This window comes from Aegilops tauschii, chromosome 7 (assembly GCF_002575655.3).
Source record: "Aegilops tauschii subsp. strangulata cultivar AL8/78 chromosome 7, Aet v6.0, whole genome shotgun sequence".
In the NCBI taxonomy this organism is placed as follows: Eukaryota; Viridiplantae; Streptophyta; class Magnoliopsida; order Poales; family Poaceae; genus Aegilops; species Aegilops tauschii.
The window spans coordinates 531,967,930-531,976,349 of NC_053041.3; positions in this window are offsets into that span (position 1 = coordinate 531,967,930).

Here is an 8,420-nt window from a genome sequence, read left to right on the forward strand (position 1 = left end):
CGAGCAGCTTCACCTGGAGCATGCGGCTCCTGCTAGCTACCCCGTGGATGCTATCACGGAGTCTCAACATTGCCACCTTATGGCGGAATGGCAGAACTTCAAAGTCAAGGCGGCTGTTGGCTCTATTTTACCTCCTGAACCCGGCGCAACCTACCACTGCCGGCCGATTCCAGAAGGATATGCTAGGGTGATGGTGGATGAAATAACGGAGGGATTTGAGGACCTCCAGCTTGACCACCCTACCGGTGAAGGGGAGACTCGGCTGGGTTTAGCTCTGAAGACTCCGTGCCTATGGCGGAAGGAGCTCATCAAGCTTCCGAACTAGACGGCTCCGACGAGTAAGGGCACTCCGCCTCCTCCTCCGGTGAGTGATCAGGGCACTCAGCCTCCTTCTCCGGCGCGTGGCGGCACTCCGCCTCCTTCTCCACCAGCGCCGGCGCGCCAGAGCAGCCAGCCTCCTCCTTCTCCGCCTCATCAGCAAGGGCGGAAGAGACCCGCCGCCGCTGCGGCTGCTCCGGCGCGTCGTAGTCCTTCTCCTCCGCCTCATAAGCAAGGAAAGAAGACAGCCGCAGCCGCTCCGTCTGCTCTGCCGGCGTCTAGCAGTACAGCTGCCAGAGGCGGGAGGCAATACATATTCGGTCCTTCTCTGAAGACTCCAGAGAAGTTACCATACGAGAGGACCGAGGAGGAGAACGCGAAGATCGTGCGAGCCGAAGTGAAGAACTTCTTTGAAGGGGTGAAAGCAAAGAAACATCCACCTCCGGAGGAGAAGGTAGATCCGGTGAAAGCAAAGCGCACTCTGGCTGCCCTGACAAAACCACCAAAGTCTCCGCCGAGAGGCAACTATGAGCGCGTTCTTGCAAAGACATATGCCGAAGCGGAGCGGTCGGGAAGTACTGTCAGTGATAAAAGGATGAAAGAACGACGATCTGGGAAAAAAATTGCCCAGCTCGGCGAACAAGCGAACCAATCGTGCCCCCCGCTCAAGGTGTCAAAAGACATCGTCGCTAATGATCCGAGTATGGTGCCCGGTTATAGCAATCTTGGAGATTACCTGCCCGACGATGTACATTATGAAATCATGGAGGTGGACGAACACAAATACCATTACGGGAAGCCTCTCGTCAAAGATGAAAGATCTCTATCAACGATGATGCGAAGACTACATGATTGGTACATGAAAACCTGCAGAGAGTCTGATGGGATTGGTACTTTGACGCTGAGAGTCAAACCGGAGCATGACCTCGTTGGAATTGATCTGCTGAATGTTCCATTTGAGGATTTCTTCCAGTTTTACAATCAAAAGGCCCTCGATAAAATAACGATCACTTGCTACTGTCTGTAAGTAGTACTACTTCTGTCATTAAGTCTCTCTATATAGGTCAGCTCTTTCATTGCATGTATTTATACTTATCCTCACTATATTATGCAGATTGAAGATCCCCGAATTGAAGAAAAAACAAATCGGTGATATTGGGTTCATTAACACAAATTTCATAGATGCATATACGGTTGAAAAACATCCCAAAGAAGCCGAGGCCAACTTGCTACAATCGTTGGTATTAAATCAAAACAAAGATATAATACTCTTTCCTTACAACTTCAAGTGAGTGTTACTGTCTTATGCATATTCGGTTTCCCTTATTAGTCCAGGTTATGGTAATGTAATTGATGACTTATGCATGCATGCGCAGCTTCCACTATATTCTCCTAAAGATTAAGCTTGAGCAGGGAGTAGTAACCGTCTTAGACTCGAGACGAAAAGATCCCCAGGACTATGCGAACATGACTCAAATGCTCGAGAAGTAAGTTAAATCGATCATTATCCACCATATCAGCAACTTTGTTCATTTCCTGATATCAAGTAATTGTTTTCTTTGTCTGGCAGGGTTTGGAGAAAATTCACCTCAAAAGCTCCGGGACTGCCGAAGAAGCTGCAATTTAATCACCCGAAAGTAAGTACTATAGTAGCATGTTCCGCGCATCTCCTAGTGATTCAAGCGCTAGTTTCATCAATACCATTTAGCATGCTTGCTTATCAGTTAGATTGACCTCTATTTCTTGTAAAGTGGTTGTGGCAGGAACCCGGGAATAATTACTGTGGATACTACGTTTGCGAGTCCATCCGCTACACGACCTGTGAGCGGGGCTACACTGAAGAACAATATGAAGTGCGTAAGCAATAATATTCACAATTTTATTTTATTACCATCATTTGTGTTGAGTTTCATTTATTCATATATATATGTATTGACCCCCTTCTTCAAATTAGATGTTTCGGAAGCGGGATGAACTCCTAGCAGAAGATCGTATGCGAGGAATTCAAGAGGAATTGGCGGCATTCTTCCTTGACCACGTGATCGCTGAAAACGGAGAATACTATGTGGACCCTGTGTTCCTACAATTTAATTAGGAGATTGTATTGTAAGAGATAATTATTGTATATATGTAGCCGGTAGTGTCGGATAGATATACGAGAACTTGTTGTTCGACCAATATCTTGGAGAAGGAGAGGGGGTCGATATCACTTCTCTCTGTATGCATATGTTCATGACGTTCTTCTGTTTCCTTCATTTGATTACTAGCTAGCGTGTCTACTCCTCTCCATACGTATATAGTACGTAGCGTCGACCAAGCACGGAGATAAGAGAGGACACTTCTCTCTATTAATTAGCTAGCTAACACAATATATGAAACACCTAAATTAACCCCCCAAAACCCCTAAACCACCCCCTTTCAAAAAAAACAAAAACCTCAGCTCCTGCCAGCTGCTGACGCGTGGATGCCTATTGGTCCCGGTTGGTGACACCAACCGGGACAAAAGGCCCTGCCTATTGGTCCCGGTTGGTGGCACCAACCGGGACCAAAGGCCCTCCTGCCTGGGCTTCCCCGCACCGGCCACGTGGACGGCCTTTACTCCCGGTTCGTGTAAGAACCGGGACTAAAGGGCTAGGGCATTAGTAACGACCCTTTAGTCCCAGTTCCAGAACCGGGACTAAAGGCCCTTATGAACCGGGGTAAAAGCCCCTTTTCCTACTAGTGATCTTTTACAAGTTTATATGGACTAAACTATCACGGACCGTGCAAGTTTATAAACCTCCTTGCTTTTACCTCTATATCAGTCATGAGTTTTGTTGAGACAAAACTTGTGTAGGGATGTTTTTTTAGGGGTTTGTGTAGGCACTAGGCAGGTTGACTGTTGGAGTAGCTAGGTAGTGATGTGGCAGATCGGTCGATATATATAGCCGATCCATCCATCCATCTATCGGTGATGGGTCTATCTCTATCACCATGTCCGTCCGTCTGTGCTAGACTAGTAGCAGCTTGTCTTGATTCTTGACCGATCGATCCATCCATGGATCTAAAGTTGGAATGATCGATCGTCATGCACAGTAGTTCCTATGATGGGATCGACCATTCATTCTATCTATCAGTTCACTCGCCCGTCGTACTTCACATACAGTACTAGCTAGGTGTACTAGCGTAATTGAAATATGAAACGCTGCTGAAGAGGATGGATCGATCCATCCACACATGAATGGTACTTGCAGCAACTCATCACATCACCACCACGCTTCGTGCGAGCTCGCTTCCTCACTCCCAGCAAGTACCGTCATCTGCAGTGGGGGTTGTGGTGTCAGCCTGCCAGGTTGCAAACTTATAGCTATAGCTAAAGGCTCCCAATAGTTCTTCCATCAGCATTGGAAAGACATAACCTAATAATATATACACCTCTATATCATGTCACAAAGTTCTAACTATAAATTTAACTCTGGAAACGACTCTCATCCCGCTTTATAGATAAAACATAAATCAAAATACGCAGCCGAATGATAGAAGGAAGTGAGAAAGTCCTATTACACAACAGATCCTGGAATAGCCGGACAACCTAACCGCAATGAGTATGTTACCGAAGGATAACACCGGTAGGCCTACATACAATGTCATGACACACCCTAGGACACCTAAGTTCCACAACAACGCCCTCAGAAGGAAAAACAGGGCTACGTGCCGCCGCTGCGGAGACCTGGCCTATGCATTGGGCCCATTCATACTATATATCTTGGGTTTGTTGTTACTTTTGATTCTTCAGGTGTGAGTTGGATTTAAAATGACTGAATTCCGGTTTTTATGCCCTACTTTGATATTTTTAACGCAAATTACTCGATTTTACATTTTTTTCATCCAGATTACAACCATTTAGTGAATATTTTGCCAGTTTTACCACATGTGAAAGATTCTCCAGCATTTACCCCAATTTGCAATATTACACGTGTCCAAGCCATCAGGTATACGTAGTGGGCCACGTCGCAATTTTCCCTTTTGAGGAGTTAAGCCACACTTAGCCGAACTCCCAAAATCTTCAACTCCTTAAATATTTTAGGAGAAGTGTTCCAACACTCTCAAAATTGAGCAACCAAAACCAACTCCTCAAATATCTGTTGCTTAGCTGCTTGCATGTCGGTGCCTCCCCCGCTGCCTGCGATTCTGGCCTCCGGCGACTAACCCGCGGCCCCGTCGACCGCCAAATTCTGGCGATGTTATTTTTATTTTATTTTTGTCATCTCCGGCCACTGCGGCGCACTCCTACTCGTCGTCCCACTAGTAGAAAAAGGGCCCAATGTTCAGCTCATTAGTCCTGGTTTGTATTTAAGCCGGCACTAATGTGACCATTAGTGCCGATTCCAACGGCAAGGCGGGCCGCTCTCGTTAGTACCGGTTCATTGCCACGAACCGGTGCTAAAGAGAATGGTGGCAGGATGTTGTCAGTCTGGGGCCCCTCCAACACCTTTAGTACCGGTTCGTGCCACGAACCGGTAGTAAAGGTCGTCCTATATAAACCCTTCGTCCACCCGCGATCGAGCTCACTCTGTTTTTCCCCTTTCCCCTCTCCTCTCTGTTCTTTCCCTCTTCCTCGAGCTCATCACACATTTTGCCCAAATTTTGTCAAGATTTGAAGGCCCCCATCCATTCAAGTGATCACAAAGGCAAGCAACTTTGTCCTTTCATCTCTCATTGCTAGATTAGCTCTTGCAATGCTTTATATAATGATTAATTTGTGGGTTTTAGTAATTTGGGAGGAATTATATGTGGTAGTTTATTTGACTTATATGCAATTTGAGCTCAAAATAACTCTTAGTTTGCATATGTAGGTGTAATTTACTTAGTGCCTTCCCGTCTCCGTCCTAACCACCGTCGACCGTCCGCACCGTCCCATCGCCGGCACCACCTTGTGGTGAGCCTCTTGTTCTTATTTTTTTTATATAAAAAATCATGTTTGTGTGATTTAGATATATGGTTACTTGTATAATTATCTTACCTGTACGTTGTTTGTTATTCATAGTGCCATGGTTTTGATATCCGTCCCCGTCGGCCCTCATCCGGGTTATGATTCGAATGTGGTATATTTTCTTTTATAACTATTTGTTGCATTTCGTATTTATGACAAATTATGCCCATCAAGTTGACATAGATGTTTTTATCTAGGAGGTATGTGAACCGGAAATTCCAACCGACCCTATTGTCGAGAGGTTAAATTTAGTTGAAAGAGAAAACGAGTATTTGAAAGAAAAATTGAAAAGAATTTAGGGGAGAAGATGGAATTGGAGTTGCATGCTGCCGGTGTCGTCGATGATCACAAGATCAAGATGGAGAAAATGCGCTTGAAGATTAGAGAGATTAGAAAGATTATAAAATATGCCATTGATAGTGAGGCTTGGTATCATTATGCTGTTGGATCAATTGTTATCTTAGTTGCGATCTTGATCGCATTTGTTGTTGCATTTAAATGCTTTAGCTAGAGAGTTATTTATATGTTTGTTTTATGAGAATAAGTGTTGTATGAACTATATGTATGAACTTGTATTAGTTTGGTCTATTTGGTGCTGTGTAATGAAGATGAGCCAGCAATGGATGTACGATGACCGATGCTCTCCCCAGTTCGTTGATGATGTGCATACTTTTCTGATTGCGGCTCAGGCAAACAAGCGGGCGGATGGTTTTATGCCTTGTCCATGTGCTGGCTGTAAGAATGATCACAATTACTCTAACTCAAGAACCATTCACGTCCACCTGTTTGAGTCCGGTTTCATGCCCCACTATAATGTTTGGACCAAGCACGGAGAAAGAGGGGTTATGATGGAAGACAATGAAGAAGAAGAGGACGACGATAGCTATCCTGGCCATGGGTTCCCTGAATACGATGATACAACAATGGGGGAAGAAGCTGAGCCGGCAATGCGGGAAGAAGCTGAAGAAGAGGCATCAGATGAGCCAGCTGATGATCTAGGTCGGGCCATTGCCGATGCAGAGAGAAACCGCGCAAGTGAAAAGGAGGAGAAGAAGTTGCCGCGCATGTTAGAAGATCACAAGAAATTGTTGTACCCGAATTGCGAAGCTGACAAGAAAAAGCTGGGCACCACACTGGAATTGCTGCAATGGAAGGCAGAGAATGGTGTATCTGGCAAGGGATTTGGAAAGTTGCTGGTAATGTTAAAGAAGATGCTTCCAAAGGGTTAGAGGTGCAGAAGATACATGCATGCCCTAATGACTGCATCCTCTACTGCGGTGAGTACGCGGATTTGAACGCGTGACCGGTATGCGGTGCATTGTGCTATAAGATCAGCCGCGATGACCCTGGTGATGTCGAGGGCGAGCGCCCCAGGAAGAAGATTCCTGCCAAGGTGATGTGGTATGCTCCTATAATACCATGGTTGAAACGTTTGTTCCGAAACAAAGAGCATGCCAAGGCGATGAGATGGCACAGAGAAGACCGTAAGAAAGACGGGAAGTTGAGAGTACCCGCTGACGGGTCGCAGTGGAGAAAAATCGAGAGAAAGTACAGGGAGGACTTTGCAGGTGACACAAGGAACATATGGTTTGGTCTAAGCGCAGATGGCATTAATCCTTTTGGGGAGCAGAGCAGCAACCATAGCACCTGGCCTGTGACTCTATGTATGTATAACCTTCCTCCTTGGTTGTAAATGAAGCGGTAGTTCATTATGATGCCAGTGCTCATCCAAGGCCCTAAGCAACCCGGCAACGACATTGATGTGTACCTAAGGCCATTAGTTGAAGAACTCTTACAGCTGTGGAATGGAAAAGGTGTACGTGCGTGGGATGAGCACATGGGAGAAGAATTTGACCTAAAGGCGTTGCTGTTCGTGACCATCAATGATTGGCCGGCTCTCAGTAACCTTTCAGGACAGACAAACAAGGGATACCACGCATGCACTCACTGTTTGTATGATACCGACAATATATATTTGAATAATTGTAAGAAGAATGTGTACCTGGGACATCGTCGATTTCTTCTGAGCAGGCATCCCGTAAGAAAGAAAGGCAAGCATTTCAAAGGTAAGGCGGATCACCGGACGAAGCTCGCCACCGTACTGGTGCTGATGTACATGATATGGTCAAGGATTTGAAGGTAATCTTTGGAAAGGGTCCTGGCGGACAACCTGTTCCGAATGACGATGACAGACGCGCACCCATGTGGAAGAAGAAATCTATATTTTGGGACCTGCCCTATTGGAAAGACCTAGAGGTCCGCTCTGCAATCGACGTGATGCACGTGACAAAGAATCTTTGCGTGACCCTCCTTGGCTTCTTGGGTGTGTATGGCAAGACAAAAGATACACCGGAGGCACGGGAGGACCAGCAACGTATACACGGAAAATACGACATACATCAGGGTCATGCCAGCTACACTCTTACCAAAGAAGAGAAGGAAATCTTTTTTGAATGCCTGCTTAGTATGAAGGTACCGTCTGGCTTCTCGTCAAATATAAAGGGAATAATAAATATGGAAGAGAAAAAGTTCCAGAACCTAAAGTCTCATGACTGCCACGTGATTATGACGCAACTGCTTCCGGTTGCATTGAGGGGGCTTCTACCGGAAAACGTTCGATTAGCCATTGTGAAGCTATGTGCATTCCTCAATGCAATCTCTCAGAAGGTAATCGATCCAGAAATCATACCAAGGTTAGAGAATGATTTGGTACAATTTCTTGTCAGTTTCGAGTTGGTGTTCCCACCATCCTTCTTTAACATTATGACGCACGTCCTAGTTCACCTATGCGAAGAGATTAACGTCCTGGGTCTTGTATTTCTACACAATATGTTCCCCTTTGAGAGGTTCATGGGAGTCTTAAAGAAATATGTTCATAACCGTGCTAGGCAAGAAGGAAGCATCTCCAAGGGCCATGAAAATGAGGAGGTCATTGATTTTTGTATTGACTTTATTCCTGACCTTAACCGGATTGGTGTTCCTGAATCGTGACATAAAGGCAGACTAGGTGGAAAAGGCACGCTAGCAGGGGATCAAATAATATGTATGGACGGGCATTATCTCACTCAAGCACACTACATAGTTCTACAGAATTCCGTGTTGGTGGCTCCGTATATGGAGGAACACAAGA